Source organism: Salvelinus namaycush, chromosome 9 (genome assembly GCF_016432855.1).
Source record: "Salvelinus namaycush isolate Seneca chromosome 9, SaNama_1.0, whole genome shotgun sequence".
NCBI classification, from domain to species: domain Eukaryota; kingdom Metazoa; phylum Chordata; class Actinopteri; order Salmoniformes; family Salmonidae; genus Salvelinus; species Salvelinus namaycush.
The window spans coordinates 48,436,611-48,450,332 of NC_052315.1; positions in this window are offsets into that span (position 1 = coordinate 48,436,611).

Consider the following 13,722-nt stretch of genomic DNA (forward strand, 5'->3'; position numbering starts at 1 on the left):
GTGAATCAAGATATTGTTTAAGCAGATACACCACATGATCAAAAGTATGTGGACACCTGCTCGTCAAACATCTAATTCCAAAATCATGGGCATTAATATGTAGTTGGTCCCCTCCCACTATGCTACTATAACAGCCTCCACTCTTCTGGGAAGGCTCTCCATTAGATGTTGGAACATTGCTCCATTCAGCCACAAGAGCATTAGTGAGGTCAGGCACTGATGTTGGAGAATTAGGCCTGGCTCGCAGTCGGCGTTCCAATTCATCCCAAAGGTGTTCGATGGGGTTGAGGTCAGTGCTTTGTTCAGACCAGTCAAGTTCTTCCACACCGATCTCGACAAACCATTTCTGTATGGACTTCGCTTTGAGCACAGGGGCATTGTCATGTTGAAACAGGAAAGGGCCTTCCCCAAATTGTTGCCACGAAGTTGGAAGCACAGAATCGTCTAGAATGTCATTGTATGCTGTAGCATTAAGACTTCCCTTCACTGGAACTAAGGTGCCTAGCCAGAACCAAGAAAAACAACCCCTGACCATTATTCCTCCTCCACATAGGGGTGTCCACATACTTTTGTATATATAGTGCGTATGGAGTTGCTTGCCTCAACCTGTACTTACTGTAAGTTACGTGTTTTTTGTATAAATCAAGACTGAGATAGGTCCTGTTTTCTCAAACATTGTAGTGTATTACTCAACTGTTTGTTTCACTGTTTCTGGTTACCATGGTGATGTTGTGCAACCTACAGGGGAAAAATAAGCAACATTGAAGAGATGGGCATAAGGCCTCATTGATAAATAACGCTTGTAATATAGTATGACTCTGCTTACCACATTCAAGTCAGAGTGGAGACAGATGGCACTGTGGCAAAAATGTTTACTCTCCTGTCTACTCTCGTTAAATAGTAGAATGGAATTCCCTTAGCTTTTCTTATTATTTAACATTTTACTGCAGTGGGCTAAATCAGGGTCACACAGAGTGTTTCTTGGTAGTCTTAAACAAATCTACTTTGAAACAAAAGTATACACCTCACATTTTCAGCTTGGACACCATGAATAGGAAGGATTCTAATAATGGCGCCGGAGGAGATGGCTGCCGTTTTACAGTCCCCTAACCAATTGTGCTATTGTGTGTGTTTCTTTGCATTATAGATATTAGGACAGCGATTGCTCATCCCATACTGGAAGAAGATTTTTCTTTAACAAGTTGGACGCGAAGGATTTACTCCAGACACCCGACAAGGCCCTCATCCCCGTCATTCGTAGGAGAAAGAGACGGAGATATCAGGGATGTAGGTCTGGGTGCCTTGTAAGGATCCGACGGCGAGTGGGTATTCTGCCTTTACCATCGGTCCTATTAGCCAACGTGCAATCATTGGATAATAAAATAGACGAACTATGAGCACGTATATCCTACCAACGAACATTAAAAACTGTAATATCTTATGTTTCACAGAGTCGTGGCTGAACGACGACATAAATAATATACTGTACAGCTGGCGGGATTTACACTTTTTCGGCAGGATAGAACCCCTCTGGTAAGACAAGGGGTGGCGGTCTATGTATATTTGTAAACAAAAGCTGGTGCACGAAATCTAAGGAAGTTTCGAGGTTTTGCTCGCCTGGTGTAGAGTATCTCATGATAAGCTGTAGACCACACTATTTACCAAGAGAGTTTACATCTATATTCTTCATAGCTGTCTATTTACCACCACAAACCGATGCTGGCACTAAGACCGCACTCATTGAGCTGTATACAGCCATAAGCAAACAGGAAGACGCTCATCCAGAGGCACCGCTCCTAGGGGCTGGAAACTTTAATGCAGGGAAACTAATTTCTACCAGAGTGTTAAATGTGCAACCAGAGGGAAATAAACTCTAGACCACCTTTACTCCACACACAGACACGTACAAAGCTCTCCCTCACCCTCCATTTGGCAAATCTGACCATAACTCTATCCTCTTGATTCCTGCTTACAAGCAAAAACTAAAGCAGGAAGCACCAGTGACTCGGTCAAAAAAAAGTGGTCAGATGAAGCAGATGCTAAGCTACAGGACTATTTTGCTAGCACAGACTGGAATATGTTCCCGGGATTCATCCGATGGCATTGAGGAGTATATACCATCAGTCACTGGCTTCATCAATAAGTGCATCGATGGCGTCATCCTCACAGTGACCGTACGAACATACCCCAACCAGAAGCCATGGATTACAGGCAACATCCACACTGAGCTAAAGGGTAGAGCTGCCACTTTCCCGGAAGCTTATAAGAAATCCCGCTATGCCCTCCGACAAACCATCAAACAGGCAAAGTGTCAATACAGGACAAAGATTGAATCGTACTGTCACGACTTTCGCCCGAAGTCGATTCCTTCTCCTTGTTCGTGCGGTGTTCGGCGGTCGAAGTCGCCGGTCTTCTAGCCATAACCGATCCATTATTCATTTTCCATTTGTTTTGTCTCGTTTTTCCACACACCTGGTTCTCATTTCCCTTATTATGTGTTGTGTATTTAACCCTCTGTTTTTCCCTATGTCTTTGTGTGGTATTGTTTATCCGTTCATGTATGCGCACATTAGTCTGGTTAAGCTGGGTTATGTTAAACCCTTATTTGTATTTCGTGTTAGTTTGTGCCGTGTGCTTTTGGGTCGCCAAATAAAAGGCTCTGTTTTGCTACCAACTATCTGCTCTCCTGCGCCTGACTTCCTACAGCCCTTCACGCATACCCTGACACGTACTATACGGGCTCCGACGCCTGTCAGATGTGGCAGGGCTTGCAAACTATTACAGACTACACAGGGAAGCACAGCCGCGAGCTGCCCAGTGACACAAGCCTACCAGACGAGCTAAATTACTTCTATGCTTGCTTCCAGGCAAGTAACACTGAAACATGCATGAGAGCCTCAGCTGTTCCGGACGACTGTGTGATCACTCTCTCCGTAGCCGATGTAAGACCTTTAAACAGGTCAACATTCACAGAAGGCTAGTATCCCGTTGTCGCCTCTTCACTATTGACGTTGAGACTGGTGTTTTGCGGGTACTATTTAACGAAGCTGCCAGTTGAGGACCTGTGAGGACTTGCCATTTCCAGCTACAATAGTAATTTACAACATTAACAATGTCTACACTGTATATCTGATTAATTTGATGTTATTTTAATTGACATAAAATGTGCTTTTCTTTCAAAACAAGGACATTTCTAAGTGACCCCAAACTTTTGATCGGTAGTGTACATCACAGAACACTGAAATATAGCAAAACCATTTGACAGAAGCACCAGATTTTCTGCACGTTTTTGGTAATTTCACTGCAGGAAAGGGCTACTGCTTTATTGTGAAGGATTGAAAGGTGGAGCTAGATCAGAGAGAGAGATCAGAGAGAAAGAGAGAGAGGCAGAATTCTTTGAGTGCATAATGACCCCAGCACATAGCTACTATACTTAAACAGCTCTAGGCCCAGTACTTTCCTGTCCAATATGGCTGAGTTGTATCAGAGAGAGAGCCAGGAACAGTTCAGCATGTATATGTATCTTGTTCAATTAGTCTCTGGCATCCAGTCATTTGAAGTGTACCTCTGTATGCGTTGTTCTCGACCATTTCTGATTCCTTAGTAATGTCAGTGTAGTTCCTAGAACTGTCAGTGGTTACATAGGATGTAAGCAGTGTAGGCCAGCCCCAATATGAATTGCTTTGCCGTGATTATTATGAATAGATATCTGAAGTCATAGTTCTGAAAAGCATGGTATGTCTTTGAATGCAAACAAACTGAAGGAGGACGGTTCATGTCTGGAAAAAAATGTATTACAATGATGATGAAAACTAAATATCAGGGTTCTTTGTGAGTAAAATCTTGTAATGGGGAATTATTTGATTAATAACCTCCCCTGTAATGTCTGCCCATGTTGAATGTTATGGTTAAAGTTTGACGCCACACTGAGCCGAGGGCACGGTGATAATGTATCCGTGACACTGTGTGATTATGTAACCGACCGAGGATGGTATGTCCTCCTCCCAGCCTCTCGGGCTGGTTTTTACTGCTCTGCTCTTTTGTTCACCTGAAAATCCCCTTCACAGTTTGGCGACGAGGATAGGATGCTTAGGTTTTCAGCCGTGTTCGTTGAGCGAAGCTTCAGCATCATCTCTCTGGAGGTGAGGCAAACAAAACGTGTGTACTCCTCTGTTGTGGAGCCGTCTGTGGTTTCTCTCACTGAGAGGTTGCCTTCCCTTGGTATCTAAAGATTACCACGTATTTTGGTGAAAGGAGCCTCGCTGTATTGTCAATAGATCCATCTTGGTTGCATTGTGGTCAACGTAATAAAATGGGATACTAGTATATGCCACTCCTGAGGCCGTACAACAGCCTGGCCTGTGAATATGGTACCTGCGGGGTGGGAAAAGCATGTCTCTCAGGGAGAGTCAAGTCAGCTGTGTGTGTGGTCCATATTTTGAGAGGCGCTAACTGTGCATTCGGGCGAGTCTGCCTGTAAGGGATCTGCAGAGTGTCAGGCACTTGTAAAGCTGTACAGCAGGGTAGTCGGTCGGTACGGGGTCTGCAGAGTATCAGGTACTTGTAAAGCTGTACGACAGCATAGTTGTGGCACGTGTGTGCTCCCAGTTAAGACCATATAAAATCTAATCTCGAGTGGCATCTGCTTCGGCGGTTTTGGCCAAGTGGAAAAGTAACCTGGCCGACACCGGGCCAGTGTAATAAGTAAATTGTATAACTTACCACACAATTGTGGGAGCTCTCCGGAACCAGGGATTAGCAACCCATTTCTAATATTTTTTTGTTTGTTGCTATACCAGTGTGTAGCAGGGTAGTGAAGTCTTGTTCAGATTAGTTTGAACAAGTAAGGTATAAACCTCTGGTGGGTCGAGCCTTTGTTGAGTGTCATGTTGTTGGTTCACTTTGTGACTAAGGTTTAGAAGCCCCGGGGCGGCGCGACCACTCGATCTGGTTCTGTGAAACCAGACGAGGGGGAGCACCAGCGCTGAGCAAGGTAGAATTGTGATTACCAACAAGTAATTTACATCTCTAGAGCTGGAATCTCTGCTGGGTTCTTTCTCTAATCTCATGATTGAGGGTCACAATTGGGAATTCGGTGACTTTCGCTCTCCGGGACCAGGGATTACCAACCCCGGGTCTTCTTTTTGATGCCACTATATAGTGGTAGTGTTACTGTGTGTATTGTATAGTGTTACTGTGTGTATTGTGTATAGCAGGGTGGTGAAAACTTGTTCAGATTGAACAAGTCAGGAATAACCTCTGGTGGGTAGAGCCTGTGTTGTGTTTGTTCATGTTGTCCTCATTTGTGCCTGTGTCATGTTTTTGTTGGTCTGTCTATTTTTGGAACTATGGTACTATATTTGTGAATTGCCTCTCACTCTTCCGTATTAGATGTCTGCTCCTTTTGGCACGGTAGAACAATGCGACTTTCACATGTGCCAAAATGGAGAAAGGACAGTGGGATGTGAATGGCCAGCTGGGCGAATGGCTGGAGCTTATGGCCCAAAAAATAAGAAGGCATCCTGTTGATATATGACATTTATTTGACAGCTCAATACTCTTGGCTGTTTTTAATGTGAAGCTCTTGAGTTGTCTGACAAATTGCATGACTGTGATTGGTTTTGAAAAGTTATATGGAGTAGTTCAAGCAATACAGTTACTATGTTTTCATTTCGTGATCATTGGTATAAGGCACATGTATTTCATAATTTGGACACATTACATATTAATCTTAAAATAATAGACATTAACGAGTGTAAAGCAAGTTAAGAATATCCAACAGAGATTGGTAATATATATAGTACAACTTTAGAGTAAGACTAAAATACAAATGATGCCTTCCAATAAGGAGAAAGTATCATTTTTGTTTAAAAAAATCTAATAACAATTTGGGGGAGCCACACTTGGGGCTCCCCATTATAGAATAAATAAAAATAGGAGTATGTGTAATTTGAAACACTGATTGGATACTCCTGGGGTACGGAATGTTTAATTTTTAAGAATATCGATAATTAAATCAAAGTAGCCTACAGGTCTGATCAAGTTTGGAAACATATCAAAGCCAAGATTGTAGATAATACTTTTTGTTTGGTAAAATACAGATGACAGCTCAGTGCTGCATACTTAAAGGGTAATATATGGTCTATAGTGTAATCCTGAAGTAGATATACAAATACAACATTTAATGAAAAGGGGGTTAAGGCTGGTTCTAAATCATGGGGAAAAAATTAAGGCTGGTTCTAAATCATGGGAAAAAGCTAATCAATAATATCAAACGTAGAGATAAGATACAACAGCTGTGAAATGGTCTCCTTTCTTTAGCCTAGGTTGATTAAAAAAAGACTAAGGCATATAGCCCAGAAAAATGTCTAGCTAAATGTTTTTATAGAGACGTGTCACGACTTCCTCCGAAGTCGGTCCCTCTCCTTGTTCGGGCAACGTTCGGCGGTCGACGTCACCGGTCTTCTAGCCATCGCTGATCCACCTTTCATTTTCCATTTGTTTTGTCTTGTCTTCCCACACACCTGGTTTCAATCCCATCAATTACATGTTGTGTATATAACCCTCTGTTCCCCCCATGTCCTTGTCCGGTATCGTTTATTGTAAGTGCTTGTGCACGTTATGTCTGGTGTGCGTCAGGTTATGTACCTATTTATTGATTGTTCTGTTTTCCGGTGGGTTTTTATTATTAAACTGCGTCGCTGGAAACACAGTTTTTGCTCTCCTGCGTCTGACTTCTCTGCCGCCAGTACGCACCCCTTACAAGACGTGATTCAAGGTACTCATTGTCCATCAGTTGACGTTTTGAAAATAGACTTTGGAAGTTTAGTTAATAATTGCTAACCCCAAAACTTTTGTCAAGAGTGTTGACGGTAGAGTTCTTAATACAAATATGATATATCTTTAAATGGGTTTCTTGATAAATAATTTATGAAAATAAACAGTTCGATATTGCTGTGGAAGGACTCTACTTTAAAAGTACAAATGGATTACATACCAAGGGAAATTACTTTTTTCAGAGAAGTCTCTACTTTTAAAAGGTAAACCATTCTGGAGCCAAGCAAACGCTTGTAAAATAATTGAAATACATAGAGCTCTCGACTCTATGTGTGCGCGACAAATCGATGGTCTAAATAATGCATTCCTTAGTAATTTGAAACTAACGTTTAAAATGTGGTCACACAATGAGTGTGAGAGTTGAACCGAGGTAAAGACAGTTTCAGGTTGGATATTCAACGGATATTCGCCTGTAGTTTTCCTTACGTCCACCAACAACAGTTAGGGACCGTCAACATAGTGACAAATCACATTTTTCAAATGTCAATAGCTCTTTAACCATTACTCCTAACACTATCAAAACTGGTTCTAGCTAACCCGATGGCAGACACACATTGCACACACTTTTTTTTGTCGATTTACATCTCGCACTATATTAAATTATTATTTTGAATTTCAATAGCTCCTTGGTCATGTGACCCACTGACTTCAAACAAGGTTCAGAACGTACACTCAGTGGCCCTACACATTGAACACCCTTTAGTGTGTCCATTTTCATATCACACGTTTTTACATTCATTTTTCAAACTTTCAAAATTCAATAGCTCCTTGGTAATGTAACGTACTCGCTTCAAACAAGGTTCAGGCCTACACATTGCACAACCTTCAGTTTGTCCATTTTCATCTCACGCAATTTTACATTAATTTTCTATGTTTTTCAATGTTTCTAATTTCAATAGCTCCTTGGTCATGTGACCTACTGACCTCAAACAAGGCTCAGAATGTCCACTGACTAGCCTATATTGCACACCCTTTAGTTTGTCCATTTTCATCACACGTTTTTTTTATTTTTATTTTTTTAAATTTTACCCCCTTTTCGCCCCAATTTTCGTGGTATCCAATCGCTAGTAATTACTATCTTGTCTCATCGCTACAACTCCCGTACGGGCTCGGGAGAGACGAAGGTCGAAAGCCATGCGTCCTCAGAAGCACAACCCAACCAAGCCGCACTGCTTCTTAACACAGCGCGCCTCCAACCCGGAAGCCAGCCGCACCAATGTGTCGGAGGAAACACCGTGTACCTGGCCCCCTTGGTTAGCGCGCACTGCGCCCGGCCCGCCACAGGAGTCGCTGGAGCGCGATGAGACAAGGATATCCCTACCGGTCAAACCCTCCCTAACCCGGACGACGCTATGCCAATTGTGCGTCGCCCCACGGACCTCCCGGTCGCGGCCGGCTGCGACAGAGCCTGGGCGCGAACCCAGAGACTCTGGTGGCGCAGCTAGCACTGCGATGCAGTGCCCTAGACCACTGCGCCACCCGGGAGGCCCCCCATCACACGTTTTTACATACATTTTTTTTACTTTCCAATTTCAATAGCTCCTTGGTCATGTGAACTACTGACCTCAAACTACTTTCAGAATGTCCACGGACTGGCAGAGAAGGGCGCCGCGAGGCATCCAGTGCGGTAACGCGACCGATCCCGGAGAAGTTAGCGGGAGCCCCGGGGAGAGTTCTCTTGTCTTTGTGAAGGGCAGGGTACCCTGGAATGGGTTCGCACCGAGGGGCCCAAGCCCTGGAAAGCGTTACCGTTTCGACGACGTCCGGTGAGCTCTCCTTGGCCCTTGAAAATTCAGGGGAGATGGTGTAAATCTCACGCCGAGCCGTACCCATATCTGCAGCAGGTCTCCAAGGTGAACAGCCTCTGCCATGTTATAACAATGTAGGTAAAGGAAAACGGCAAAAAAAGAACTTCGGCATAAGGATTGGCTCTAAGGGCTGGGTTGGTCGGGCTGGGGTGCGAAGCGAGGCTGGGCTCGAGCCGCGGCTAGGGGAGCAGTCGCTCTGTCTCCATCCTCTCGCCACCATTGGAAGTTTGTTGTGCGGGGCCCATCTCGCGGTCTCTCGTGTGTGGTCTCGCAAGGGGCTGCGTGCGGGGGTTCGTTGGGGTGGTGTCCATCGGCGGGCCGAAGGCGGACCGGTGGGGGGTTGGGTCCGGCGGTTGGCGGCGGAAACTCTGGACACATGCCAGGCCCTTCTCACGGATCTCCCCAGCTACGGCGCTCGCCGGCCCACACATTGTAGGTGGGGAGGTCTCCTCTATGCTCACTAGACTTTAGGCGGAGACTAAACCCATTGTCCCCGCAGGGATAGGGCATTGCATGGATCTGGCTCATGCCTTATGAAGTGGGGAGAGGTTGTCTGGGGAGGGAGGCCTACATCTAATGTGGGTAGTACCATCCACGCCCATTGATTTGCTGTGGAACCATAAAAGGGACGGAAGAAGTCTAGATTCCCACGGGGCACGGATCACTGAATGTCAACTTGATGAAATTCAAAGGAGTGTAGGTTAGTAGTGGCAACTGATGTCCAGTTTGTAAGACAGAAAAGCCTCTGATGATACCACCGGGCGTGACTCAGGGGCTGGGGGCAGCACTCAGGCTGTGGAGGTTGGGTTGGGGACCTAGTCTCTGAGCGGATAAAAGCGGATGAGTCACCAGGTGCACAGAGCTTGTTTCAGGTTACCAGGTGCACAAGGAGGCCATCAAGGCGGGGGGGGGCACTCCGACTCCAAGCAGGGGTGGCCGGACGCGGGGGCTGGGGGCAGTACTCAGGCCATGGAGGTTGGAGTGGGCGGGTTACCAGGTGCACAGAGCCTATTTCGAATTACTACGTGCACAGAGCCTGTTACGGGTTACCAGGTGCAGCGGGACTATAGACGTCTTAGTAATTCCAGGGAGTAAGCTATACTCTACTCACCAGGTCAATGGGGGCCTGCCATTTGTATAAATAGGGGTGCTACTTTGTCCCAAAATGTTAAATAGAATTCTATGGGAAAGCCATCTATTTCTGGTGCCTTTCTCCGTGCTAATGTTTTAACAGTGTCTGACATTTATTTTTTGGTGATCTCTTTTTTTAGTTATTCTTTTTTATCTGCTGATACTTGCTTCAGGGTTGATAATTGCAACTGTTGTTTTCATAGAAGACGCTTTTAAAATGGTCATTCATTGCGTTGTTGTTTCTAATTAACGCATTTGTGTCTTTATCTTAAAAAAATTATAACTGTTTTGACGTGTATTAATTTTGTGAGGACTGACAGTGTCTGACATTTATTTTTTGGTGATCTCTTTTTTTAGTTATTCTTTTTTATCTGCTGATACTTGCTTCAGGGTTGATAATTGCAACTGTTGTTTTCATAGAAGACGCTTTTAAAATGGTCATTCATTGCGTTGTTGTTTCTAATTAACGCATTTGTGTCTTTATCTTTAAAAAATTATAACTGTTTTGACGTGTATTAATTTTGTGAGGACTGCGAGATGTTTACCAGGTTTATTTACCATTAAGTAGTATGCTTTAGTTGAGTTGAACCTGTATTTGTTGGCTCTTCAAAAGTAAAATATCATATTCCTTCTTAAATTCAGGAATTGTATTTTCTTCTTAACCTTATAAAGATTTTTTATTTTTTTATTATAAATAAATACAAATAAATCACTAACTTAGATTTAACTTTTGCTGAGTATGAGATTATCATTCCCCTTAAAAGAATCCCAAATCATATCGGGGTTGGCTTTTCTCTGTCTTCTATGTCTATGTGACGCACACAAATACTGTATGTATGGTCAATTTTTTGTTTTATTTCATTTGTTATTTTATGGAGCTCCCATTTTCTAGGCCTCCCAGGTATTTGCATTGAAAGTAATGTATATGATTACTGCCGCTAGGGGGAGCTGTGACGTCAATGGGGAGTGTTAGTGGGACCGTGAGGTCTTGGATGTTGCTTCTTCAATCTTGGAGAATGCCTAATACTGAACCCTACTAGCTGAAATTTTCTCCATCTCATCATTCCACCCTGTTAATTCAAGTATGTAATATGCAAAAGTGCAATATGACTCACGAAATATTGAGATAACATGGTTAACTACATAGTACATGAGTTTGGTGATGTTTGAAGGCAATCGAAGGGAATTTTAACCGTGTGAAAAACTGGGTGGTATTTTCCCCATTATAAGTAATGGAGGTTTGCTAGGTTGCTAATGGTTTATATGTAAGATAAGAGAATAAGATGGCATCCAAACATTTTGTACTTTTTTTTCAACAATGTTTTTAGATCCTATTAGTTGATTTGGGCTTGCCATTTTTAAAAAACGGTGTCTTATACCTTTTTTAAACGGTCTACACACTGCAATTTGTAGTAATCTTAGATTTTAAAATGCATAGATACTTGGTCATTTGCATGCCACTTTTGATGGGGATGTCAAATAACCAAAATGAGGTACTGTAATAGGGAATTATTTGATTGATTCCTCTCCTGTATTTGATTTACTGTAACTCAGTACTGATGTTCCTACCTTTGATGTATTTAATTGCCAGCATCAATGTCTGCCCGTGTGGAATGTTATGGTTAAAGTTTGACGCCACACTGAGCCGAAGCCATGCTGATAATGCATCTGTGACACTGTGTGATTCTGTAACCGGACGCTGATGTTGTGTCTTCTCCCAGCCTCTCGGACTGGTCTTTACAGAACATTAGGTACTGTCGGATTACAATATAAAGGGCCTGTATCCAAGAGGCCTGCTAGACATTTTTCTATGCTTCTGTGTGAGAGGTGTCTCCCTGTTTGCAAACTTGTTTTAAACCGAATTGATGTATGACTGACTAACATCCTCTTTACAAAACATATCTGTCAATGCAAAGGTCAGTAAATGGCCAAATACAGCAGCTTTTTGAAAGGTATTGTCAACACAAGTGGGGTGATGGAGTGTAAGTCTGTGTGTATATTTTATTCATAAACACTTCTCAATGTTACAGTACAGGTGAAGAATTATGTTGTAGCCAGGCTACAACAGCACTGGAGGCCCCAGGCAGAGGCCAGTCTGTGTACTTAGTGTGCAGCCCTTGGTCTGAGCTGATTCCCAATTTCACTGGGTTATGGTTTTGGGTCATCATGGCAATGCGGATAAACGCCTCCCCATCTTGCTGGAAGTACTCCCTCCATGCATCCCTTGTATTATTTAAAAAATCATGCCCAGTTCATGAGGCCCCTGATGATGTGAGACCTAAGATGGTAAGTCTGCCACTGGTAGCCTCAACATCCATTGTTTTTACCTTAGGGATAGTCTTCTGACCCAGACAAAGCTCCTCTTTGGAACAGTCTGCAAGTTTGAGCAGCAAGGAGGCCTACATAAAATGGTTGTCTTTTTAAAAGTACCCGCAAAACACCTGTCTCAACGTCAACAGTGAAGAGGCGACTCCGGGATGCTGGCCTTCTAGGCAGAGCTGCAAAAAAAAAGCCATATCTCAGACAGACACTGGACAGAGGAACTCTGCCTAGAAGGCCAGCATCCCGGAGTCGCCTCTTCACTGTTGACATTGAGACTGGTGTTTTGCGGATACTATTTAATGAAGCTGCCAGTTGAGGACTTGTGATGCGTCGGTTTCTCAAACTAGACACTAATGTACTTGTCCTCTTGCTCAGTTGTGCACCGGGGCCTCCCACTCCTCTTTCTATTCTGGTTCGAGCCACTTTGCGCTGTTCTGTGAAGAGAGTAGTACACAGCGTTGTATGAGATCTTCAGTTTCTTGGCAATTTCTCGCTTGGAATAGCTTTCATTTCTCAGAACAAGAATAGACTGACGAGTTTCAGAAGAAAGGTCTTTGTTTCTGGCCATTTTGAGCCTGTTATCGAACCCACAAATTATGATGCTCCAGATACTCAACTAGTCTGAAGAAGTCCAGTTTTATTGCTTCTTTAAATCAGAACAACAGTTTTCAGCTGTGCTAACATAATTGTAAAAGGGTTTTCTAATGATCAATTAGTCTTTTAAAATGATAAACTTGGATTAGCTCACACAACGTTCCATTGGAACACAGGAGTGATGGTTGATGATAATAGGCCTCTGTACGCCTATGTAGATATTCCATAAAAAAATCATCCCTTTCCAGCTACAATAGTCATTTACAACATTAACAATGTCTACACTATATTTCTGATAAATTTGATGTTATTTTAATGGACAAAATGTGCTTTTCTTTAAAAAACAAGAACATTTCTAAGTGACACAACTTTTGAACGGTAGTGTAGGTGTATTTGCACAATGTAGTCTAAATATCACATTCTATCTATGGACAAACGAAGGTCAGAGTCATATAACAACAAATCACCTCTCCCCAATGAGAGACTGATTTACAAAACAAAACAAACCTAACAAGCAAGCATCACTAGCAGATGGGATTATATTACATTTTAATGTGCACAGCGTGATGTGAGATTGTACAGTAAAAGCAAGGGAAGGAAAATGTCATTTTAATATAAAAATACATATGACCTTTTTCATTCAATCAAGCAACGTGCTAATATTTACCATCCTCACAGAGAGCAGGTAGGAAAAAGGTGACAGTCAAATTGTGCTTCCCAAAAGGCACGCTATTCCTTATACAGTATAATGCACTATATAGGGAATAGGGGGCATTTGGGACGCAGACAAAGTGTGCTTCGTGTCAGTATATTAAAAAACATGCCCCCATTCGCTATCAAACAGCAGTGATTTCAGGGGTGGGAGATCTACAGTGCATTCGGAAAGTATTCAGACCACTTGACTTTTAACACATTTTGTTATTGTTACAGCGTTATTATAAGATGTATTAAAGCGTTTTCCCCCCTCATCAATCTACACAAAATACACCCATAATGACCAAGCAAAAACTGTTTTTTAGAAATATTTGCT